The sequence below is a fragment of the Bos grunniens genome, chromosome 20 (genome assembly GCF_055505025.1).
Source record: "Bos grunniens cultivar Pamir isolate PY7600 chromosome 20, Bosgru_T2T1.0, whole genome shotgun sequence".
NCBI classification, from domain to species: domain Eukaryota; kingdom Metazoa; phylum Chordata; class Mammalia; order Artiodactyla; family Bovidae; genus Bos; species Bos grunniens.
This window is the reverse complement of record NC_141184.1, coordinates 56,955,256-56,981,930: the sequence shown is the minus strand read 5'-3', so window position 1 is coordinate 56,981,930 and position 26,675 is coordinate 56,955,256. Positions and strand designations below refer to the sequence as shown.

The 26,675-nt window shown below is 41.5% G+C and overlaps 1 protein-coding gene and 1 long non-coding RNA gene across 8 annotated transcripts in view; one reads left to right on the top strand and one right to left on the bottom strand.

The window, feature by feature from the left end:
• The window catches only part of RGS7BP (regulator of G protein signaling 7 binding protein), a 132,608-nt gene that overhangs the window by 90,245 nt on the left and 15,688 nt on the right, over window positions 1–26,675 (bottom strand). The window lies entirely within an intron of this gene.
• The window catches only part of LOC147350440 (uncharacterized), an 81,098-nt gene that overhangs the window by 50,078 nt on the left and 4,345 nt on the right, over window positions 1–26,675 (top strand). For 2 of the 4 annotated variants that reach the window (XR_015148859.1, XR_015148860.1), the window contains exons 2-3: window positions 12,419–12,515; window positions 17,205–17,262. This is a non-coding gene — a long non-coding RNA (uncharacterized LOC147350440). The remainder of the gene's footprint in view (window positions 1–12,418; window positions 12,516–17,204; window positions 17,263–26,675) is intronic. The other 2 variants (XR_015148858.1, XR_015148861.1) reach the window with 1 other exon arrangement.

Sequence of the window (26,675 nt, the reverse complement as noted above, 5' to 3'; positions counted from 1 at the left end):
AGTCTGTTCTTTCTCTGGGATTTTTTTCTTTTACACTTTCTCTCCAGGTGGAGGGAGCTGGTCCTAAGTGAGGGGATGAACTCCTCATCGTGTTTAAGTTCTGGATCCAATTATTCTGAAAGTTATTCTTGAATGGACAGGGACCTCCTTATCCTTCCTACATCTGACTTCAACTCTTTCATAGAGTTATTGCACCAATTAATTTTCTTTTTGGCCTAAACTAGTCTAGTGCAGGTTTCTGTGCCTTGTAGTTGAAAGAATTTTGTCTGATTTACAGTGAAATGTTTCTGTCTTTGCTGAAACTACCACAGTAAAGCTCCCCAAACATCTCACAATCTGGCTAAGTAATCAATACACAAACTATAGATAATACGGTTCTATTCTACCAGCAGACATTTTTCCTAGAATAAGCCTTGTATTGTGCGCATGCCCACAGAGTGACTCCTCCTCCATTTTACTTGTCCAGAGGGTGACCCTTTGTGAAAAATTCTTGTCATTGCCCTATTTTTGGCTCTAAAATGATGATTATTTTTCAGTGTGTTTTTCTGCTATATGTTAATTCTCTTGAGTTGTCTAGTACTTTTATACTAAAGCTTCTTATGCAAAGTAAATAGGATGGAAAGTCCTTTGCTTACAGTTATAAATCATGAGAAACGCTGGGCTGGAAGAAGCACAAGCTGGAATCAAGATTGCCAGGAGAAATATCAATAACTTCAGATATGCAGATGACACCACCCTTATGGCAGAAAGTGAAGAGGAACTCAAAAGCCTCTTGATGAAAATGAAAGTGGAGAGTGAAAACTTGGCTTAAAGCTCAACATTCAGAAAACGAAGATTATGGCATCTGGTCCCATCACTTCATGGGAAATAGATGGGGAAACAGTGGAAACAGTGTCAGACTTTATTTTTCTGGGCTCCAAAATCACTGCAGATGGTGACTGCAGCCATGAAATTAAAAGACGCTTACTCCTTGGAAGGAAAGTTATGACCGACCTATGCTTTTCTATTGAAAAGCAGAGACATTACTTTGTCAACAAAGGTCCGTCTAGTCAAGGCTATGGTTTTTCCAGTGGTCATGTATGGATGTGAGAGTTGGACTGTGAAGAAAGCTGAGCGCTGAAGAATTGATGCTTTTGAACTGTGGTGTTGGAGAAGACTCTTGAGAGTCCCTTGGACTGCAAGGAGATCCAATCAGTCCATTCTGAAGGAGATCAGCCCAGGATTTCTTTGGAAGGAATGATGCTAAAGCTGAAACTCCAGTACTTTGGCCACCTCATGTGAAGAGTTGACTCATTGGAAAAGACTCATGCTGGGAGGGATTGGGGGCAGGAGGAAAAGGGGATGACAGAGGATGAGATGGCTGGATGGCATCACTGACTCAATGGACGTGAGTCTGAATGAACTCCAGGGGTTGGTGATGGACAGGGGAGGCCTGGCGTGCTGCGATTCATGGGGTCACAAAGAGTCAGACACGACTGAGTGACTGAACTGAATTGATAAAGCTCTTTGAGTATTTGGCCACACTTAAGTAGACTTTCTATGTTTTAAGACATGTTCTCTTGTAAGAGTTATATTTTTCTAGATATATCATATATACTCAAAGCATTTGCCATTTAACTATTATGACATTCCAATGTGGGGATGTGCCTCCTGTTATGGATCAGAAATAGGACATCAGTGAAAGGACTTCCACATGGAAGGAGATGTCTGGAATGAGATACAGGAATTCTCCCCAAACACTGACTTCAGAGCTGTATGAGGCCATACAGGGATGGGCGTGTACAAGAGACAAGCATCACATGCTTCTTAATAACTTTATTTTTTCAGTTCCTTTTTTTATATTATAGTTTATTAACTATGTTGTGTTAGTTTCAGGTGTTCAGCAAAGTGATTCGCTTATAAATGCATCTATTCTTTGTCAAATTTGTTTCCCATTTAAGTTATCACAGAGTACTGAGCAGCAGTACCTGTGCTATATAGCAGGACCTTGTTGCTTATCTATTTTAAATATAGCAGTGTGTACATGTCAATCCCAAACTCCCAATCTGTCCCTCCCTGCCACCCTTCCCTCCTGGGAACCATAAGTTTGTTCTCTAAGTCTGTGAGTCTGTTTCTGTTTTGCAAATAAGTTCATTTGTATACTTTTTTTTAGATTCTGCATATAAATGATATGATATGAGGTTTGTTTTTCTCTGTCTGACTTCCTTCACTTGATAGATGATAATCTCCAGGTCCATCCATGTTGCTGCAAATGGCATGCTTTCATTCTTTGTAAAGGCTGACTAATATTCCTCTGTATATATGTGCCGCATCTTCTTTATCCATTCACCTGTTGATGGACATGTAGGTTACTTGATGTCTTGGCTACTGTAAATAGTGCTGCTATGAACACTAGGGTGCAAGTATCTTTTTTGAATTATGATTTTCTCCAGATACATGCCCAGGAGTGGGATTGCTGGGTCATACGGTAGCTCTATTTTTAGTTTCTTAAGGAACCTCCATACTGTTCTCCATAGTAGCTGTACCAGTTTACATTCCCACCAACACTGTAGGAGAGCTGTCTTTTCTTCACATTCTCTCCAGCATTTATTTATTGTTTGTAGGCTTTTTGATGATGACCATTCTGACTGTTGTGAAGTGATAGCTCATTGTAGTTTTGATTTGCATTATTCATTAATTTTTTGTGATGAAAATGTGATGTTATAGATGCTGATGAATTCTAGTGGTAAAATTCAGAGTATTCAATTCATGGTGCTGGAAGAAACACGTAAATTGGGTACAAAAGTAATTGTGTATGTTACCTTTTAGTGGTAAATCAAGTGATTTACCATCAAGCTAACATGGGAAGTAAAGAGTTAACAGCGGGTCTGGGATTCCTGCCCTCCTTACTAGGGGAAAGCGATTGACCTCAGCCAGAGCCACTTATAAACATGCTAATGGTATTTATTAGTAGAAAGATACCCAAGAGTCCCTATCTAAAATACTAACATTTTTTGGCAGCATAGACCTGGGCTGTCTAGACTGTGTATTATAAATAAACCAGCAGTTTATGGCTTGATGGGGGCATGGCTGGCTAGAGATTGGGAAGTAGTCATATGAGCATTTTCTGTCTAACTAAAAAAATGTAAAACTGGGAACCCCAAAATCAAAATGATGGTTTTGTGTGTGTGTGTGTGCGTGTGTGTGTGTGTGTGTGTGTGTGTAAGAACAGCATGTTCACATAAATTGTTTAGAACTCAGTTGTTAGTCTGAAACCAAAACATATCCTAATGCAGGAAAAAGGGGCAGTTCTGGGAAGCTGCATCTGATGGACTCAGGCTTTTCCAAAAGTGAATAGGCATCGTCTGTGATGGGTTTTTGACAGAACCCTGTGTATAACTTGTAAAGCTTGGCTTTGGGTAAGATGTGTGATACACAGGGGTCCACTCTGACCTTTCAACTCTTTGGCTAACATATCATCTGAATAGAAGAGATAAGAAGCTGCTGATGAATGTGGCATATTAGAAGAGAGAAAGAGTATAAATTATTTATAAAAATAGTGCTATGAAAATTGGTTAATATTTAGAAATAAATGGATGCCTGCTGTAGATTATATACTAGAACAAGAAGTAAAAAGGAAAAAGTCATTTAAAAATAGAATGAACAGAAAAATACATGAAAATATTTCTGATTTTGACTTAGGAAAGCTCTTTATAAGTAAAAAAAAAAAAAATCAAAAGATGAACTAGCAGAGAAAAGATTGACAAAGAATAAACTAAGGATCTGTATTTGCACTGCATCTGACAAAGAAAATGAGATACTATTTTCAAATGAGATACACTGGCCATGCTTTAAGAGTAAGTTAACATCCTTCTGCTGCTGCTGCTGCTATGTCACTTCAGTCGTGTCCGACTCTGTGCGACCCCATAGGCGGCAGCCCACTAGGCTCCCCCGTCCCTGGGATTCTCCAGGCAAGAACACTGGAGTGGGTTGCCATTTCCTTCTCCAATGCATGAAAGTGAAAAGCGAAAGTGAAGTCGCTCAGTCATGTCCAACTCTTAGCGACCCCATGGCCTGCAGCCTACCAGGCTCCTCCGTCCATGGGATTTTCCAGGCTAGAGTACTGGAGTGGGTTGCCATTGCCTTCTTCTGGTGGGAAGTAAATATGGTAGCCCCTGGGGAGAGAATGTGCTGTGAGCAGTGCAGCAAGCTCAAGGCCTCTGGTGCTCTACTTATGGGGTCCACCCAGCTGTGCATGCAGCGCCACATTCTGCAGAGCTCCCTGCTGGTGACGGAGCACAGTGGGCCACTAGAACCCAGCCACTCCTTCCAGTGCAGGACTTCTTCGCTCAGGGGCTGCTCACGGACCTGGCTAAGACTTTTCCAGTGCTGCACTGCAATCTGAGGCTCTGCTCACCCATTCCTACTTCCCTCCACACTTCTTTCATAGGTGTCAGTCCTGCTGAAATCTTTTCCGTTGTACTTCTGCTCTCGCTCCCCTTGTGTGTGTGTTAGTCGCTTAATTGTGTCCAATTCTTTGCGACCCCATGGACCATAGTCAACTAGGCTCCTCTGTTCATGGGGATTCTCCAGGCAAGAATACTGGAGTGGGTTGCCATGCCCTCCTCCAGGGGGTCTTCAGACCCAGGGATCAAACTGCATCTCTTATGTCTCCTACATTGGCAGGCAGGTTCTTTACCACTAGCACCACCTGGGAACCCCCTAGCTCCCTAACCCTTCACAAATGTCTTCGCCAATAAATATCTGGCACACCTAACTTCATCTTAGTGTCTGCTTCCCAGACAATCTGAAGAAAATCACTTAGTACAATCTTTCTGGAAGTCATTATAGTAATACTCTTTGACCCACATTTCACCTCTAGAAATTGACACTAAGGAAATTAAGAGATATATTTGTAAATTTTATGACATTATTTGACAGTATTATTTATAACTGGCAAAAAATGGAAAATAAACTAATCATAAAGGATTGGATACATTATATCCTAGACTTGTTAATGTAAAAAAATTTATAAGTGGTAAAATTTTATTAAATATGTAGACAAAAGAACAATGTATATTCAAGATATATTTGTCCTTTTTTCTTTAATTTCTAAATTCTGCATGGACATATTATGGTAAAAATACTTATCATTTAACTTATATAGTACAGTTATAGGCATTTAGAAAACAAGAAAAATACTAAAACATAATTAGCAGTTATTCTTTGATGATATTTGAGTAATTTTATTTCTTTTTTACTCTCCTGAATTTTTCAAACTTTCTAATATTATAAATAATCATTAAAATTAGATTTGACTGATTTTTTAAAACAATGCAAATCAACTTTAAATGGAGCTTGAACAATTAGACATCTGTGTTCAAAAATATAAACTCAGCCTATTCATCATACTTTTTACAAAACTTAGCTCAAGATGGATCACAGACCTTTATATAAAACATAAAACTGCAAAAGTTTTAAAAGAAAACACAGGAGAAAGTCCTTGTTCTTTTGGATTAGACAAAGAGATTTTAAACAAGGCAACATCATGATTCATAAAGGATTGATAAATTGAAGCTCATCAATAATTTTTTAGATTGTTCTGTGAAAGACACTGTTGCTGCTGCTGCTGCTAAGTCGGTTCAGTCGTGTCCGACTCTTCACGACCCCATGGACTGCAGCCTACCAGGCTCCTCCGTCCATGGGATTTTCCAGGCAACAGTACTGGAGTGGGGTGCTATTGCCTTCTCCAGAAAAACACTGTTAAGAAATTGAAAATACAAACCTCAGACTGGAAAAAGTGTTTTCAAATTATGCACCTGACAAGAGACACTTATTCAGAAAATACAAAGAACTCTCAAAACTCAACATTTAGAAAACAAATGACTAAATAACAAAAATTAAGCAAAACACTTAACCAGACACTTCACTGAAGATGAGATATGGATGAAAAGTAAACACATAAAAAGATGCTCAATATCCTTAGTCATTGCTGCTAAGTCGCTTCAGTTGTGTCCAACTCTGTGTGACCCCATAGACGGCAGCCCACCAGGCTCCCCCATCCCTGGGATTCTCCAGGCAAGAACACTGGAGTGGGTTGCTATTTCCTTCTCCAATGCATGAAAGTGAAAAGTGAAAGTGAAGTCGCTCAGTCGTATCTGACTCTTCGCGACCCCATGGACTGCAGCCTACCAGGCTCCTCCATCCATGGGATTTTCCAGGCAAGAGTACTGGAGTGGGATGCCATTGCCTTCACCGATCCTTAGTCATTAGGGAAATTCAAATTAATAACATGAAATACCTCTATATGCTTTTAGAATGGCTAAAACAAATAAAAGCTAACAGTACTACATGCTGGCAAGGAGGCACAGAGATTCCTATTCATACTGGCTGGAGTGCAAACTAGAAAAGTCATTTGGGAAAACAGTTTGGCAGCGTCTTACAAAGCTAAATACATAATACATCATTGTCATGTGACCCAGACTTTCTACTCCTTGGTATTTACTGCAAATAAATGAAAATTATGTTTTCCCCAGAACCTGTATGTGAATGATTGCAGCAGTTTTATTCAGAAACACCCAAACTGGAAATAATCCAAATGTTCTTCACTTAGTTGATCAATAAATAAATGGTGGTATGTCTGTACGATGGAACACTACTGAGCGATAAAAAGGAATGACCATTCAATGACATGGACCATGTTCAAGTAGAATCAAGCAGAATCTCAGAGGAGTGAAAGAAGCCAGAGTTAAAAGATTATATGCTATGTGATTCTACTTATATGACATTTGACAAAGGCAATAATAGAGGGACAAAGAACAGATCAACGTTTGCCAAGGCGCTGGGGATTCCCAGAGGAACTGACTGTGAAAGGCAGCATGAGAGAATGTTTTGGAGTGACGGAACTCTTTCGTATCTTTAAAGAAACTTTATTTATTTATTTGGCCGCACCAGGTCTTAGTTGCAGCATGCAGGATCTAGTTTCCTGACCAGGGATTGAACCCGGGACCCTTGCATTGAGAACGCAGAATCCTAGCCAACTGGACCACCAGTGAAGTCCCAACTCTTCTGTATCTTGATGTTGGTGGTGCTTAAATAACTGTATGCATTTGTCAAAACTTATAAAAATGTACAACAAAAAAGAAAATTTTACTCACTGTGGTGTTGGAGAAGACTCTTTCTTGAGAGTCCCTTGGACTGCAAGAAGATCCAACCAGTCCATCCTAAAGGAGATCAGTCCTGGGTGTTCATTGGCAGGACTGATGCTGAAGCTGAAACTCCAGTACTTTGGCCACCTCATGGGAAGAGTTGACTCATTGGAAAAGACCCTAATGCTGGGAGGGATTGGAGGCAGGAGGAGAAGGGGATGACAGAGGATGAGATGGCTGGATGGCATCACCGACTCGATGGACATGAATTTGAGTGAACTCCGGGAGTTGGTGATGGACCGGGAGGCCTGGCGTGCTGCGATTCACGGGGTTGCAAAAAGTCGGACATGACTGAGTGACTGAACTGAAGCTAAATAAATTTTCAAAAGATAAAAATTAAGTTGGGGCAATAAAGTGGAAATGTTTGGAAAATGTTAACTGTTGAAGCTGAAAAAAAATTTTTTTTAATTAAAACTGATATAAATTAAAATTAGTTGTATGTATGGTTGAGGTTAAATAATGCATATTAATTAGGTTTATCAACCCTTAAAATTCATAAATCCACATGAAAACATGTTAAAGCAGAAGGAAAGAGGAGCTTTATAATTAATCAGTGGAGACAGTTATGTCCAAGGCTGTGATTTCCCTCCCTTCCCTTCGTCTCTCACACTTCTCATGTGGCTGCCATCAGGCATTTAACATGGAGTGAAACTTCCCTGTGGGTCTTCACATACCAGGCTTTAAATAGTCTATCAGAAAGCTTAGAAAAGCAGTTTGACAGACCAGGCAGAGATAGTCTTTATATGATCATCTCTCTTATGGATTCTTGATAAAAGTCAAGAGTCTAACGCTAAAATATTTCTGTGAGGGAATATCCATCATAATCTAGATCAAAATGGTAGCTTTTCTGGGGATCTGACTTGACCCAGGGATAGAACTGAGAGAAATTCATGGCTAACCTACTTCTAGGATATCTCTCTTGAATATAAATGATTTAGCCAAGCTTCTAGTGAGAAGTACAGCTCAGAGACTCCAAAATCCCTAGCAGGTACAGTAAAAGCTCTCTTATCCAGTGTTGCTGAGACTGGTAATTGGGTGACCAGTACGTCAGCTCTAATTCTGTATCTTAAATTGTTATTTTAAGCTGAGATGTACATTTATGGTCACCCACCAGTCTTCTGATGAAATGCTAAGGTTTTCTTTTTGAATGTGGATTCATTGATCAGTGTTCTCCATTTGACAAAACCCCACACCCATAATAATCATCTCCAATTTCTACTTTCAATTTAAGTGCAGCAAGAACTTAAATACTTGTGATTCACACCAAGTGCAAAATCCTCCTAAAATTTTATGATTATTGTTCCTAGTGTTTTACAGTTATCTTGTCCACGCCTACTTTGATAGTAATTTTTTCTCACGAGCTCACTTTTATGGTCCCTTTCTAAGGTATACAACTACTTAATTTGTATGTTAACAGGTCTCTTTTGCCCCTCCTATCTCACCACTTTACATAGTTAAAATTATAGCATAAACATGTTTGGAAACCAGCATAACTGATTCTTGATAAGCATATAACTCAACTGGATGGGGGTGTGCAGAAGTCCATAGCATGTATTAGATGGTTTCCAATGTGGGCATTTTGGGCTCAGTGGTAAAGAATCTGCCTGCCAATGCAGGAGACACAGGAGACATGGTTTAGATCCCTAGTTTAAGATCCTCTGGAATAGGAAATGGCAACCCACTCCAGAGCTACAGTCCATGGGGTCACAAAAAAGTCGGACATGACTTAGAGACTAAAGAACAACAACAGTGTGGGTGTTAGGAGGTTTTACAGAAGAAACAGAGAGCTTCCCTTAATCCAGCAGGCTTAAGAAAGTGAAGGTCAGCTGGAAGGATACCTACAGTAGCTGAGGTGTAGATGTTCTGTGTTGTTGGTTGACAGATGACATGTATGCTTCATATACATTTTGTTTTGAAATGTGAAGTGTCTTATATATATTCCTTGCTTTGGTGAAAAATCAACCCCTCTCTGAACAAAGATAAATTGCAGGAAGAAGTACAAACAGGTTTAAGATTTTCATACTACTACTACAACCTATTTGGATTTTTTTAAACTGTGAATGTACATGGCAATAAACACCAGAAGGAACATAATCATCCTGGTTAACACAATTTTTTTTTTTCATGTTCTCCTCTCTGAGGATATCTAATGCTCACAAGATCCCTCTAAGAATTTTCTTATTTCTCTTTTCCCTCACTGTGATCATCACGTCCTGCTCCCATTGAGGTTTGCCCACAGAAATCAGAAATACCTTGTTTTTACTGCTATGACTGTAGGTTTCTGTCTTTAAATGTGGCCCTGTTCCAAGATTATGAGCATCCTTTTGGCTGTTCCTTGATATTTAATGAGGATATCCCCTACATGAAGAGGATATTAGGACTCCAGTTCTGAAAGCCTGCTATACAGGGCAAGACTATTTTGATTTTGAGAGTTACACATTATTCTTTTCTGCAAAATATAGACTTGGTATCTCCACAGTATTTTTTTCAATTACGACTGCACCCCAAAGGCTTGTCTAAATGGATACCCCAGGCAATTAAGTCTCTGGCTCTTTTTTATGTTATACATTTTGATTCTGAGACTTTCTTCCAAAAGACTAGATTTTCACCTTTTAAAACACTGATATTGGTGTTGGCAAGACCATTTAATCTCCATAAAGGAAGAGGCGTTCATTCCTATCTGCTAGAGAAGGAGGGCGAAACATCTAGTTCAGTTTTAGACAGAGATGAATATGAATTTGAGGATGTCTTACTTTGTGTTATTTAATATCTAAGTTATGTTTGACAGCTTTTTTGTCATTTAATGATCAGCTTTTATTTATAGCTTTTAAGCTGACCATGTGTTTTGCTCTTTGATTGTGATGGTGAGCTGGAAAGATGAGCCTGGTAGGAAGCATCTCTTCAGAAGTTATTCACTCTTGGGGTGAGAGCAGAATCAATCCTATCCCAAGAATTCATTCAAGTTTTTTTGCAGCATTATGCCCACCAGGGGATGCACTGAATATATGACACTGAGACTGGGATCAGGCATCCGATGTATTCACCTACCCTGACAAGAGAAATGTGCACACTGGAGTGGGTTTCTTTATGGTCTAAATCAGGATGGAGATAAATACACGCTTCTAAGGCATAGGAAAACTTCTTGGCACCTGTGTCAATAGCTATTGTTTCCATTTCCCCACCTCCTGTTTCCTCTTCAACCCTCCAATCTGGACTTTTGTCCCTACCACTCTGCCAGCTGCTCACATCAAGGTCACCAAGAACCTCTCTCTCACAAAATCCCCTGCTTCTCTTACTTGACATTTCAGTAGCAGTTGACACAACAATCACATCTTGCATCTTTAAAAAAAAAAATATTTGTTTATGTATTCATTTGGCTGTGCTGAGACTTAGATGCCGCAGGCGAATCTTTAGTCTCAACATGCAAACTCTTAGTTGCGGCATGTGGGATCTACTTCTCCAATTCGGGATCGAACCTGGGCCCCCTGCATAATGAGTGCAGAGTTTTAGCCACTGGACCAGCAGGAAAGTCCCCACACCTTCCATCTTGAGACACTTTTTATCTTGACTTCCAGGGCACTCCAACCCTAAATTCCTGGCTCCTCCTCAGTCGTGTTGCCTGGGTCTCTCCTTTCTTTCCAAACATGCTCAGCCCGGAGTTCTCTTCTGTTGCCTATTTACATTACCTCTCTAAGTGAACTCATCCAGTCCCAAAGTTTTAAATACCACCTCCATGCCAATGATTTCCAAATTTAAATTTATAGCCCTGACCTTTCCTCTGAGCTCCAGGCTTGTTCCAATGGACATTAGCTTCTAATGGATATTAATGGATGCCTAAAGGAATCTCAAAGTTATTATGTTCAAATAGCGCTTTTCATTTTTTGCTCTCTCATTCCCCGAAGTGTGCCTCACCTAGACCTCCCTGTTTCCTGTCAAGGCGTTCCCATCCGGTCAGCTGCTCAGGCCAAAGACAAAGGATTCCTGTATGACTCTTTTCCTTTCATCTCCCACCTCCATGTCACCCTCTCCAACCTTCAGTCCATCTGGAAATCCTTCTGCCTTCACCTCTAAAATAAGCCACTCCTACTTGAGCAACTGATTTTTCTCTTGCCCTCTAAAGTCTTCTCCCACATATTTAAAAACACAAATCTCATTCTCCAGTGGCTTTTCACTGCAGTTTTGAATCAAATCCACTCCTATCTGTTACCTCATGAGGCCTTGCTGGGTTGGCTTCTAGCTCCCTCCTTGACCTTACCTGGCCCTGTTTTTCCACCCTCTCCAGTCTGTCAGATTCTAGAACTCGCCAAGCTTGTTCTTGCCTCAGGGTCTTGGCACTTTCTTCTCCTTCTGCCCGAAATGCTCTGCCCCAGATCTTTGCAGGGCTAGTTCCTCTTACTATTCAAGTCTCATCTCAAATATCACCCCCACAGAGGGGACTTCCCTGACCACCCAAACCAGCTGCCTTCCCCTTGCCCTGGATGTGACACGCTTGTCCTATTATCCTTTTATATTATCATCTTTGTACAGGTACCACTTTTCTAACTATCTTGCCTGTTATCTTATTTGTCACAAGTCTCCTCTATAAATTCCATGAGGGTGTAGCACTGTATCGCATCTACTTTATTTCCTGAGGTATCCCTGCTGCCTGGCACACAGGTGCTCAATAAATCTTTGTTGAAAGAGTAACTGTAGTTCAGAAATAGGTGTGAGAAACAGATTGGAGTAACCTCCAACTCTTACTTGGGGCAGTTTTACTGCAGTGTGTCAAATTACAAAGAGGCCTAAAGCTTTGAATGCGTGTGAGATTTTTCTTAAAATCCAGACCTCTTGAAGGTATATAATTTCATTTATAAAAGAAAATTTCAGGTGATGATCTACTTATTTAACTCCTTAACCTGCCACTTTTAAGGTCCGTGGTTCTCAATGTTGGTTGCCTGCTGGAATCACCTGGCTGGCTTGAGTCTCACGCATAGAGATGCTGATATTATGGATGTATGTTGTAGCCTTAGCATCAGTGGTTATTAAAAGCTTTCCAGGTGATTCTAGTATGCGATCAAAGTTGAGAATCCTTGTTCTAGGAGATATTTTTGGACTTCATGAAATGTTTTTCCAAAGCCCATGAAATCTGAAAAATAGAGCCATTTGTCTTAGAATCTAGTATGTGAGGTTTCCACAGCTTCTTCTTCATTAATACAACCACGGTAGAAAACGCCTATTTTATCCTGGTTGAGTTTCAGAATCACCAACGACAGCAGTCTCCCTAAAGCTGAGAAGGCAACAAAAAGACTGAATGCATTTCAGAAGCAGTAAGAAGAGAACTGAATTCAGGTAGGAGATTATGTTCCACTCAAGAGATAAGAAATGAAGGGGTTACATATGTGATTCAATGGAGAAACTGATATGATCGTCTCTTGGACCGTTTTAACTGGTGGAAGAGTTCTCAGGGGTGACAACCAGGGGATACTCGGGCAGGAGGAGACATTAACTGGTAACAGCAGTGGTGTCTTGGGGAAATGACACAAGAGCAGTGGTCTCTATTTCAATCAGTATGTGTATAGGATGAAGCTATGGGAAAAGAGATTCAGAGACACAAGAGCCAAGAGCAATCCTAGAGGTGGGGGGAGGGTTGTCTGATAAAGTCAGTGATTCAGGCTGCAGCAGAGGCTGATGTAAGAGCACACGTGAGACAAACCCCCAGCTACTCAAACGTACCAGAGCAGAATGGAAAGGAAGGGTGTAGGGCCTGGGAGGGTCAGACTCCTGGAAGAAGGTCGGATGTGGACTAAGGGTAAGAGCAGTGCCACTGGGACTGGAGAACAGAGAAGTTTTGTTTCATTATTTCTAGAGGTATTTCAGCAGCTGATGCTTTTACTTCGTGAAGTAGGAGACTAGATCATCGCTTTTTACTCATTGTTTTTAAATGGAAATGGCCTTCCGAATAGTTAGAAAAGCAAACACAGATGCTCTAACAATTCAACTTCCTGAAACAAAAGGTTATTATTTTGACACTTGAAAAGGTATTTACACAATTTCTTCTAAGAGTAAATGCTCTTTATAAAGCCCATTCTGCCTCTCTCTGCTTTACAGATGAAGCCCCATTGTTCTAGGGAGTGCTTTCTGCTTTGGTTTATAAAAAACAGACATGGGGCTGATACAACCCAGGTTCAGCTTCAGGAAAAAAGGATATTGCAACAAATTGTGGTAGTGCTTGCATGGTTTAGATAAAGATTTAAACAATGATAACATTAAGTCATTATACAGCTCTTTCCATTTATGGCTCCAGCTCCATTTTTATCATCAAAATTAGCCTGACTTTTCGTATAAACTTGTCTTGGGTGAGCTCCTTTCTTTAATTTTTCTGAAAGGCAGTGAGCGTGCCCAAAAGATCTATGAAACAAAAATTTTCAAGACCTAAGTTTCTCTCTAAAAACAGCACTTACCAGTAAGGAATTTTTATACTTTAGCTGTGTGGATATGTACATAGCAAGAAAAGGGGTGGGGAGGGGGGGACCTAGCAGGTAGGAAACCAGGGATAGAACAGGAGGTGAATTTCCAGGATGATGCACATTTTAAACACTGTCTAACCATATTAGTCTCTTTACTACCCCAGTGTTATCACTACAGGGATTCTGTAAATTACCTACATCCCCTATGTGGTTTGAAAAATGAGACTATCTCTAATTCTTACATTGCAGCATACTTACAACACAGGGACTCAAATTCATACATGCAAGAACAGGCCCATCACACACAGGGACAAACAAGATCTATTTTTAAAGGGTGTATGAATCTTTCATTTTGAAGTCCCAGAACGGGGTACTGGAAGCCTCAGTGCCTAGCACACACAGAAGTGCATGATAAATATAGGCAGAATAACTGAATGAACAAGGAGGGCATTTCCACAGTCTGGCTGACAGCAGCTGTGACCCTACTGCTTGGGGTGACTCTCTATGCAGTGGAGCTGGACTGGAACATAAGGAGAATGTAAACCCACAGACCTCCGAACTCGGGAGATGGCAGATAACAAACTCCCCAGCTGCAGAGTCTTGCTTTCTTCTCATTCTTCTCAAATTGATGTCTCCAATGACCTTTGAGTCATGATCCACAAATTTTTTAAATTAAAAATATGAGTGTAGGTATTTTTATAATAGCTTGTAATGTCCTTAGGAACCTGTCTTATGAGGTTTTTTCCCTAACACTGCAGGACAATAGGAAAATACATCTTTTAAACCACTGTTGTTTTGCAGGAGACATTAGTCCTTTCTTTTATTGTTCAACATTCAACCTGTCTTACCTAGTAAGAGATTCCCCATTATCAGTGGTGCTGAGGGGTCACAATGTCCTGCTTCCCATTATGGAAGCTGATGCAGGGCAATCACTCTCCCTTTGCTCCCTGCAGCCAGGGTGCTAGCAGCAAATGAGCAGTTGGGCAATCCTTCCAGGCCTCTGAAACTCAAGTGTGACCCAAGAGGAAGGGGTGATTAGGACTCATTTGGGGCAGCAGCGCCCATCAGTGGCATTAGCCAGGGCAACACCCTGGCCGGCCTGTTTTTGATATGTAGCCCATACAGTCTCCTCGATTTACATCTATTTTCCACGCCCTCCCTCACACTCCCCCATTTGATTGTATGATCTCCCCATCAACCTTCCAAAATATCCTTCTATTTGCTTAAGATGTCCAGAGCAAGCTGCTTTTGCTTGCAACAAAAACCCAAATTGATATAATTACCGATCAATAACAGAACAGTTCCTGGCAGTTATTAAAAAATGAAGGGGGAAGCAAAAATGATAAATTATCAAGTAAATTTGAACCACATTCAGATATTATTTATGTTCTTCCAATGGTGGCACCAGAGGAAGTCTAGTGGCCTGTGAGTCAAGAGGTCATGAGTTCAAGAACTGACCTTGCCATTTACTATGTGACCTTGGGTAAAACACTTAATCTCTAAGAATCTCCATTTCCTCACCTACAGCACAAGAATAAATCCATCACATAGGTATGTTCTAAGGACAATAGGAGACTATTTTTATCATTAAAGGAGTCTTAAATCTTAAAGCTATTTTTATCACTCCAGGCAAACAAAATCTCTTCTATAGAATCTCATCTTGTCCACCAGTTCAGTTCAGTTGCTCAGTTGTATCTGACTCCTTGTGACTCCATGGACTGCAGCATGCCAGGCTTCCCTGTCCATCACCAGCTCCTGCTCATAATCCACATCTATTACATATTTCCTCGTTTCTTCTTTGGCTTCAAATTCTTGTTCAAAAAATACTTTATATTATTACTTCCAATGTAAGCAATAAGGCAAAAACTAAGTTAAAAATATGAGTGGATGACTTTCTTGTTTCTTAGTTCAACAGCTGAGTTTATATTTGACCCAACTGAGGCCACTCTCCTACTGAAAAACATATAGCTACTGCTAAGTCACTTCAGTTGTGTCCGACTCTGTGCGACCTCATAGACGGCAGCCCACCAGGCTTCCCCGTCCCTGGGATTCTCCAGGCAAGAACACCGGAGTGGGTTGCCATTTCCTTTTCCAGTGCATAAAAGTGAAAGTGAAATCGCTCAGTTGTGTCCGACTCTGTGTGACCCCATGGACTGCCGCCTACCAGGCTCCTCTGTCCATGGGATTTGCCAGGCAAGAGTACTGGAGTGGGGTGCCATGCTCAAACCACAGTTTGTTTGCCTGTTGATCATCACATCCTTCAAAGCTACTGTTCGAACTTTGGCTTCTACCTAAAATTTGTGACTGAAACATGTTTTCCCAGTTTCTTGATGTCATTTAGTATAGAATTAAAGTCCTGCCCATGGAAGCTCTTAAGTGGATGCAGATGGAAGCTTTCTGGCCATGTACTGCAGGCATAGCTAAAGGAAGACTGTGAAAACTGAGGCAGAAAAAGGGAGGTGGCGTGATGCTGGCCTAGCAAGGATTACAGTCTGAAATCTGGTCATTGGTCTTAAATGATGTAACGTAAATTGTTTCTGGGCAGCTGATGTAACTCTTCCAGCTGAGGGCAGGAAAAAGAGGGGAAGAAGAGAGGGTCCCATGTTGGGGCTCCCCCCATTGTCAAAGCCTGGGAACATCCCTTTGAGGAAAAAGGAAGGGAGACACCTTTTGTTTGCTTGGTGAACCCTTTGTCTATGCCAGTGGTTGTCAAACTTATCTATGCATCTGAATCCCCTAGGGATATTTAATAAATCCTGGAGCCCAGGCCATCCCCTCTACCTCTTAATCAGAACCGTTGAGGATGAGACCCAATCCCTAATATATTTTGAAGCTTCCCAGGTGATTCCAGTTGGCAACACTGGAATCCAGTGTGGGAACCACTGGCCTATGTTGTTCTCAGATCCTGTTTATGTTAATAAAGCTTGTGAATTGCAACCATCGATGTCAAAGTTTCTTTTTTCCCATTCCTCTCCTATTCTTAGTTCTCGTGAATTTTGAGCCTGACAGCAAAAAGGTACACTCATTATATTTTATGCTCCAGGTACACTCATTATATTTTATGCATATATATTGTTTTGTACTGAAAACATTTCTAACAGCCTAATCACTTTTATAATAGAAAAATATTTGCCTTAAACCCAAAGTCATTTTCTAATGTGACTGCATTTATCAGTGGCTCATCATTTCTCTAAGGCATTTTTTTCTGAAATGAAATACTCTATTCTTGGTGTCAAATCACAGAGGAATTATTCCTGAGTGCTTGAAATAATACTCTTTTTTTAGTACTGAAATGGCAGAAAAAATACATTTTCTAATCAAAATATAATCTTCCAAACTATTTTTATCATTCCCCTCCCAAATTGTTAAAGCTATAAGCTTGTACAATTCTATTTTTCTGGATTGCAACGAAGGTCCTACCAATATCACAAGGTGTTTTTACTTAAGGAATTTGGGAAAAAGGAATAATAATAATAGCTGGCACTTATGAGGTATTTGACATTTTGCTTAGTGTCTTACCTTCATCACATCATTTAATTCTCACAGATATCATAACTCTTACTTTTTGCAGAAGTGGAAACTGAGGCACACAGGGGATGCGGAGGCTGTGAGGTCACGTCACACACTTGGTAAGTGCCCAAGTTCTTTTCTTCACAGAGGCATGTGTGAATGAACAGAAATCTATAGAGCAGTTGTGTGCAGAAAGGTGCACTAAGTCCTTGCACTGATGTCTCTCATTTTATCTTTATAACCACTGACATACAGGCAAAAATATGACAGGATGCTCTAGGGAAGAAGCACAGATCAAAAGCCTCCTGGCTGTCTCTCCTCCTGCCTTTCTCGCCCCTGCTTCCTCTCTAATTATTCTTTCCAGTGAAACGGGGGCAGTCCCGCCAGGACACAGAACAAATACTGCCGGAGAAATGCTTTCTCCTACTTTTTTTCTCTAGATCGGTAGTTCCAAATCAGGAAAATGAACGAGTCTAAAGCAGTTTTGAAGGTAACCTAGAGGACAGGCAAAGCCTCAAGTGTTTTTTTTTTTTTTTTCCTCTAGCTGCCCAGTGTCTAGAAGAACCACCACATAGACAAATATGCTTATTTTTGAGATTCTTCTACAAGTATGATCAAGGTGTATATTCAAGACGACGTATGAATCAATTTTCCCCTTTTAATGTTTAATACAGGATATTTAGAAAATACACACACATATATATAACAAAGAAAATGAAAATAATTTACCCAGAAAGGAAAAATTCTAAAATTTTGGTGCATATCTTTGCAATTACATCTAGCCGTATAATTTTTTAAAAACATTTCTTTGGCTGCTCCAGGTCTTAGTTGTAGCACTGGAGATTTTCAATCTTTGGCACAGCATGCAGGGTCTTTAGTTGTGTCCTGTGGGATCTATTCATTCCAGGGATCCTTGACCCAGGGATCAAACCTGGACTCCCTGCACTGAGAGTAGAGTCTTAGCCACTGAACCACCAGGGAAATCCCTAGCTATATAATTTTCTTTTTCTTTTCTTTTTTTTTTCAGATATGGGTCATACTGTAAAACTGTTTTATAATCTGTTTTTTCCACTTACTGTCATTTTCAAGGTTTGCACAGTATTCTAGCCTCTAGGTATATTGTTATTTATTTAATTAATCTTCTACTGAATATTTAGATCACTCCTATTTTTTAACCATGACAGGTGATTCTATAATGTACAGACAAATATTTTTGCAGCTTAAGTCTCTCAGTCATGTCCGACTCTTTGAGACCCCATGGACTATAGCACACCAGGCTCCTCTGTCCATGAGATTTCCTAGGCAAAAATACAGGAGTGGGTTGTCATCCCCTTCTCCAGGGGATCTTCCTGACTAGGGATTGAATCTGCCTGTCCAGCATTACAGGCAGATTCTTTACCATCTGAGCCACAAGGGAAGCCCAAAGGAAACTTAGAAATGATATAAAAACCACAGTCTAGAGTAGTCAAGGGATTGATCAAAATTACTCAGTTGAAAGCTTGGCTGAAATTGATTATCAATATGGACCTCATTCCTCTATACCAGAGGTTCTCAACCCTGCAGAAAATTTTAAAAATATTATGTTTGGGCCTCACCTCCAGACATTCTGATGTAATCAATCTGGGGTGTGGAATCCAGCTATCAGTATGTTCAAAAACTCCTCCAGGAAGTCTAACACGCAGCAGAGTCTGATCCCCTGCTCAGCACCGTGGGGCTTCTGGAATCAAGAGCACACAGTCAGGTGTCCTGGGATCCTCTCAGCACTCACTTCTGCCCGTTATTATTATCCCTCCTGTTAAAGGGGGAACATGAATACTCCTACAATTAATTATTCTTCTTGAGCTAATAGCACTCGAGTGTTACTCTGGTGATTTCTTAGTCAATTTTCATGGGATATTTGGTCTTGAGAGCTGAAAGACCAGTGCATACTTTCATAACTGCTCAGATTTTAGAGAGCTTTGAATGTTTGTTTTAGAGCCAGTACAGGGGAAAGGCAAATGAGCAGCTGCAGCTGGAGGGAAATCTGAGTGTCTTTGGCTTTTCACCACGTGTACGCACAGCTACAAGGCCCTTTAGCATTAGCCCCGAGATCACAAAGGCTCTGATTCCTCCACCTGCCTGGTTGTTTGGTTGCACCCCCAGCATCTCCAGGAACTCTTGGGTGGTGTTTCTGGAAACTACTGGTAGAGTGTTTAAATAGCCCCATTAAAGTTATCCACTCACGCAGTAAGCTGGCCTGAGACTTTGCTGCCCCAGGTCCCAGCTGTCCCACACAGGTGGGACAACTGAACGAGAACCGGCCACCACTGCCATTGCCTCTTCCTGGTAGCAGTGGAGTTGGAAACTGACTGTAACCTGAGGCTGGGGAAAGTGAAGCTCACCTCACTCCTCCAGGTCAGAGACTGAAAAGTTAGAAAAGGACTGTTCACTATGTCTTATGTTTATTCGAAGAAACATCTGGAAGCAAAGTCAGTTGAGCTGTGCAGCTCTAGCATTTACTGATTTAGCTTTTGGTTCACAGCCACAGGTTCTATCCCAAGGCCTGGGAGGGAAAGTGTTCAGGGAGCATGCTATACATAGAATACTACTCTTAGAAATTACAGAAAAGTGCCAGCTTCCTTCTTCCTTATGGTGGATTTGTTCCTGGGGCCTCCCTGCTGTCCTGAATATGATGTGGATTCCTCAGATCTGTATAATACATCAGAACACCAACTGAAAGGAACGGAGGACATCCAAATGGAGCAGATGCATGTCCGTTTATAAGAGAAAAGAATCTGCCTGGTCTCAGGTCTGGTTATCCAGAAATTCCTTAGAGACAAATAACAGGATGACTGGGGAGTGGTACCTGGGGGTGGTGGACGGGATCATGGGCTAGAAGGCAGAAGACCCGGCTTCTCAATTTACTCCTGTCACTCACAGGCTGTGGGGTCAAAGATAAGTCACTTCACCTCTCAGAGCTTTAATTTCCTTATCTATAAAACAGGGATAATATTTCCAGCTCACAAAGGTATAAAAAGGATTAAGTGACTTAATATTTGTGGCAGCACTTTGCATCCTGCAAAGCAGCAGATATCCATACTGACAGGGCTTCTATTTACTCAGTGAAGGATGAGTGCACCTCTCAGGGGCCACTGTAGCTCCACGAAATCAAGGAATGTTAGACAGTACCCACTTTAGCTCTAAAGGCAGAGGCCCAAAGAACCCCTGCAATGGTAGGGAGGGGAACTGTCTTTATAAGACTACTTGGGAAGTCCCTCTAGCTGTTCTTCCAGTTGCTTGAAGGAGGGGCGGCATGGGTAGGGGGAAGGGCAAGAGAAGCACGGATGATCTACTGAGGCTGTCCCTTCCATCTTAAGTCTGGAAGGGACATGTTGTTGAGTAAAAAGAAAATACCTGATGTAGGTTCCACACTCTTAAGCAGAGAAAACCGATCAGAGAATTACACCCTTTGCTGGGAATTCAGGAATAGTTGTCTAGAAATGGCCTTGACTCTTTCATGCAAATTGACATTTGTCTGTATTTGTATACGGCATCCTTTTTCAGTTAAATCCGAATAGCTACTAAATCATATAAATAATAAGAAATCAGGTTAAGAGAGTATTTCCCCCCCCTTAGGATCTCATTTAGCTAAAGTAAAATATGTATGTCCTATATTTAGCTTTCATGTGGAACTCAGACTCTGCTAGATATCTGACAGGCTATTTGTCTTGATCTTGATCCTAATAAGATCAATGGCTCCTGTTTGATACAAAAGAGTAATGGTGTGAGCTAGATGATAATGTAAATAATTGTCTTGGCAAAAGAGAGCATCTTTCAAGCAATTTGACTTCAGGATACATGTACAAATATTATAATTTCTTTCCTTAGGTTGAATTCTAAAAATGTTTAACATATTCCTAAGGCTAATGCGAAGAGTTGACTCATTGGAAAAGACTCTGATGCTGGGAGGGATTGAGGGCAGGAGGAAAAGGGGATGACAGAGGATGAGATGGCTGGATGGCACCACCGACTCGATGGACGCAAGTTTGAGTGAACTCTGGCAGATGGTGATGGACACGCAGGCCTGGCGTGCTGCAATTCATGGGGTCACAAAGAGTCGGACACGACTGAGCGACCGAACTGAACTGAAGGCTAATTAAATATGTTTGACCTTCATTAACTAACAATTCAAGGCCAAAATATACATCTCTCTTTTTCCTATATTTGCTAGGGTTTTTTTAGGTTTCATTTTGTTTAATGAGGTGACAGGTATTAGTGAGTTTTAATACTCCACACAGAAAGCAACAAAGAAATTAAGAAGGTGATACAGTTACTAACACAAATACAAAATGGTCACACATCCTGGCATCTCTCTAATTGTTCATATCCAACCTTCTGTAAATATTCTGAGCAAGCAAGCAGGTGATAATACAGGTAGCCACTCATGGCTGAGGGCCACTTTCACTCAGCAGACTTTTCTGTTAGCCAACATTTAAAAATTGTGATATTTCACAGACAAACATGAATTCATGGATTCTCTTTTTTAAAAGTCACAAATATGGCACATTTGGCCCCCCTTTCTGCATGGGAATCAGTAATCAGCGGAGTCTGGTAGCAGCCTGCCTTAGACCCACAGGTGTGGACGCTCCATCGGCCCCCTCCCCTTTCCCCCACCACTTCATTTTTTCACATCGTCTCTCTGGCCCCTGATGGATCTGAGTTTGGAGAGTTGATTTGCACAACTGCCTCCAAACTTACAACTGCATGTTCCCTTTTCTTTTCCCTTTATCCCTCGGCAGTGCCAGCTCCTTAATCAGCACAGTTCCCAAAGAACTAATTACTTCCTCCTTCTTCATTTTCTTTCCTCTTTTCCAGCTGAATCATTCTCCTTTCTTGCCTCTTTCCCCCTCACATCCCACAGAATTTCTTTCTCTGAAGTTGGAGATTGTCTTTATAACGGTGAAGCATGAAAAGCAAGACTCTCCCCAAATGAACTGGGATGACTTGTCTTTCGGAAAGATTACACCTAAACAGACATTTTAACTTGTTTCACATTTTCACATCAAATCCACGATGGTGCCTGTACAATAACCTAATAGGAAAATTTCGAGAATCATTTAAAGCTTCTCTGAACAGACTTGGTAGCTTAAAACATATTTCATCCTCGGAAAACAAAAAGATTGAATCCATGAATATAAAAACAGTTGAGAAGGCTTGTTTTCTGGAGGGAACATTTGCTGAGTGATTTTGCATTATGGTGCATGCTGTGGCCTAAAATAATCTGAGCAGTTTCCTCATTACTCAATGATGGTACAGTACGCAAACAGATGCAGCCATTTGAGCTCCAACTTCAGATAGTAAGAAAACAGGGTTTATGGCAAAAAACGTTCATGAAAGTCACCCAGCTTGGAAGATACAGCCATCTCCTTCAAACCCTGTCATCCTCCATGTAGTGGCTCTGAGGTGAGGGGTGGCTGGGTCCTGATTCCTGAGCACATGCTGATAGACAGGGACCACCTCAACTCACCCCTCTCACTATGCACAGAGAGAAGTCTCCTCAGATGTCCACAGGTGATCCTCCACAGCTGCTCTTGGAGAATAATGAATTCTGGGCCTTTCAGCCCTCTGCCATGGTCAAGGCAACTGACCCAGTATAATCATGACCTTTATGTGTCAACTTGACTCGACCACAGAATGCCCAGGCATGTGGTGAAACCCTGTTTCTGGCTGTTTCTGGAAGAGATTAGCATTTGCATTGGCACAGAGTAAAGCAGTGTGGGTGGGCACCATTCAATCCCCTGAGGGTCCAAACAGAACAAAACAGTGAAAGAAGGTTGAATTCTCTCTCTGAATGCTAAGCTAGGACATTAGTCCCCTCCTGCCCTCAGACTAGGACTCACATCATTGGTTCCCCTGCTTCTCGGGTGTTTGGACTCTGAGTGAATTAGACCACCACTTTCCTGGGTCTCCAGCTTGCAGATGGCAAATTGTGGGACCGCTCTGCCTCCGTAATTGTGTGAGCCTCGTTCTATATTACCTACCACCCCCACCCCACCCCCACCCCACCCCCACACCTGATTGTTTCTGTTTCTTTGGAGAATCCTAATATGCCTCACACTAGGGAGAGATCTGTCACTCACTTCTCAGTAGGGTGAGTGTTTCTCTCTTCCACCGTGAGCGTATTTGTGCTCATCCAAGCTACACATCCCCAAATCACAACCACAAAAAGATCCTGACCATTACCATTTGCCTCATCTGGTGCCTGCAGGAATGAACACTCGGTTGTGGTCCTCAGAGAGAAGGTCTTCCTATTTTTGAGCAGGACCCAGATGAGGACCATCACAAAACCAAAACAAATAGGTTTTTATAAAAGTGCTAGTAAGAACAAGAGTCTTAAGATGACTTATCCTTGACTCACTTCCCCAAAACTCACTTCTGACCACATCTTCTTCTTACAGACATCAGTGCGTTTTTTTCAAATAATCCCCCCTTGAACAGAAATAATGACTAAGCCCCCAAATGTTTAAAGTGTGTGACTTAAGAAACATGAATTATATATGATTATACACCAGAGGTAATTTTAGGAATTAATCTGTTTTCTACCTAAATTTTTCCTACATCAGAAATATTTTGGTGAGGGTAAGGGGGAATCATTTATTCTTTGATTCTAAGACAAGTAGGAATTTTCATAGTAATGGAATAATAGGAATATGATATTGAAGATTAAAAAATCAGAAATCATCTGTTTACTGATAATGAATATCTGAGAGAGGAAAAAACTGTCAGTTTCACATAATTCCTGAGCTCAGGGAGTGGATGGCAAGAACAGAAATAAGAATTCCAAGCCACGGACTTGTTCAATGCAGGACTGACACAAATCATCAATTTCTTTAAAAAAACGCAGTATCTGTAAAGTATACCAAAATGAGGTATGTCTGCATACAAAAAGGGAGAAAACTTCCAAGCCATATTTGATGCTTCAAAATGAGACCCAGTAAGGGAATAACAGGGCCTAAAACTTAGAGCCTGAAACTCTGAGAAGTTATCTGTCTGGTTGAAATCTGGAAATCCCATGAAGGGGCCGATTTAGATAATTACTGTGTATTCCAATTTTAAACTTCATTCGTGGGGAAAGCAGGAGCTCTTTTGGGTTTATTGACAAGGGATTTTGGTATTTTAAGAAGTGATGTTTTGAGACTGGTCTGGTAATCTCTTCCCATTCTTGTCACCTATGAGTCCTTCCCATCTTTTTACCCAGCCTCTATGGTACTTTCCTGAGTGGTCCTATCACCCATCACCCAGTGGGAAGCTCTTTTCTGAGCCTCTCCTCAGAAGTGGTGAGTGGGCACCACTCCTAACCTTATCTGCAGTTCTCTTCCCACTCCTGTGCTCACTGATGTGCTGGCATGGAGCTGGGTGGCCGGTGTCACTGTGATACTAGAGTGTCCCCTCCTCCAGCATGCTCTGCTGAGAAGAAGCACGTGGTTTCTTGAAATCCAGAATTCAGCCGGCCTCGACCTGGTCCAATATTTCTAGGACTTGAGTAGGGAAACAGACCAGAAAAGGGGTGCCCAAGGATGAAGCAATTTGAGGTAGACCCAGTATGGAGGGAGGAAGTCTGAAAAATTTGGAGCCCAGAGAGAAATGCTGAAGCCTCGAGAATGCAGAGCTGAGATCCATTCACATTCCACTGGCGGCTTCAGCAAGGCCATAATTTTGTTATTTTTTTCCTGCCTGCTTGTTTTCTTCTCTTACTAGCTGAGGAAACCTTAAAAACCCTCAAGTCAGCTATGTGCTGGCTGAAGAGGTCCTTGTGCTGAAGTGAGTCCAGGGAAGCAGAGAGACTCTGAGTGGAAATAACATTTTGTAACAGTGGAAGGGAAGGAAGGCAGGTCGGCCAATTCTGGGGCCACTCGGAGAAAGAAAGGAGCTGCCTGGGGAAACAAAATAGCCCTGTGTAGTGTCAAAATAAAGACTCAGGCACTAGAAAGACCCGAGTTCAAATTCCAACCCTGCCCAATATCTTGACCAAATACCTCAACTTGTTGAACTAAATGTACTACCAAATGGAAATTCTAAAAATATTTAGCATTATGGGTGCTCTGGGGAGCTTCCAGGTCAGGTGTGGAAGCTCTAGCACAGGGGTCCCCCACTCCTGTGTTAGGAACCAGGCTGCACAGCAGGAGATGAGTGGTGGGTGAGCAAGTGAAGCTTCATCTGTATTTACAGCTACTCCCCAATCACTCGCATCACCCCTGAGCTCTGCCTCCTTTCAGATCAGTGACAGCATTAGGTTTCTTATAGGAATTCAAACCCTACTGTGAACCGTGCATGTCAGGGGTCTAGGTTGTAAACTCCTTATGAGAACCATCCAGAAACTATCCTTCCCCCCGACCACCAGGGTCCATGAAAAAAATCACCTTCCACAGAACAGATCCCTGGTGCCAAAAATGTTGGGGACTTCTGGTCTAATCTCAAGAGTCAGCCTTGGAGTCTTATTGGCTATGAATGGGACCATGATCTTGGACCCACAAGGGCTAAGTCACTTGAACCACAAGAATCACCAGGACCACTGTTCTGACATGCTTGAACTTGTGAAAGAATCCCAGCTCCCACCTACCTAATTCACAGTAGGCTCTATGATTAGGCTGGTCTCTGGTACTCATAGGTACAAGGATCTCTTAGCCAAAATAGCTCACTTTAAGATATTATCTCGCTGGGTTCTGAGTAAATATTATTTCAGATGAACGCATTTAATCATGGAATAATATAGGCAAAGGGGTACAGCACGCAGTCGGTTCTCAGCACAGTGACACTCCTATTTCTGTTTCCCCTTGGCTCAAGACACACAAGCGGTGTCTTTTCAAGCTTACTCACAGCAGAAACCTCAAAGACACACGAAAGAGGAAGGGCTTTACTCCTTGCATCCAAAGCTCTGTCTAGGTGACATCCTGTCCTTAATAAAGTAGTCTTTCCTGGCTACACCCACACGAGCTGAGCTGACTGCCACCTCCTTTGTGCCTCTCCTACTATCTACATATTTCTATTGTTGCGGTGATCCCACTGTTTTGCAATGATTTGTTTACACGTCTGCTTGTTTACACAGATGCTAGGCAATAAGCTCCTTGAAGGGCAGGCAATGTGTTGTATTTCTTTTTCTACCTCCAGAGCCTTGCACAGTGGCCAGCCCATAGTACGTATTCAATATTTAAGGAAGAAATGGAAGGACTTGGCTTATTAGCCAAGAAGGAAATGGGCAGGAAGGAGGGGTAGATGCTAGGGGATCTCCTCCCCAACGGAGTGAAAAAGTTGGCTTAAAACTCAACATTCAGAAAACGAAGATCGTGGCATCTAGTCCCATCACTTCATGGGAAATAGATGGGGAAACAGTGGAAACAGTGTCAGACTTTCTTTTTGTGGGCTCCAAAATCACTGCAGATGGTGACTGCAGCCATGAAATTTAAAGAAGCTTACTCCTTGGAAGGAAAGTTATGACCAACCTAGATAGCATATTCAAAAGCAGAGACATTACTTTGCCAACAAAGGTCCCTCT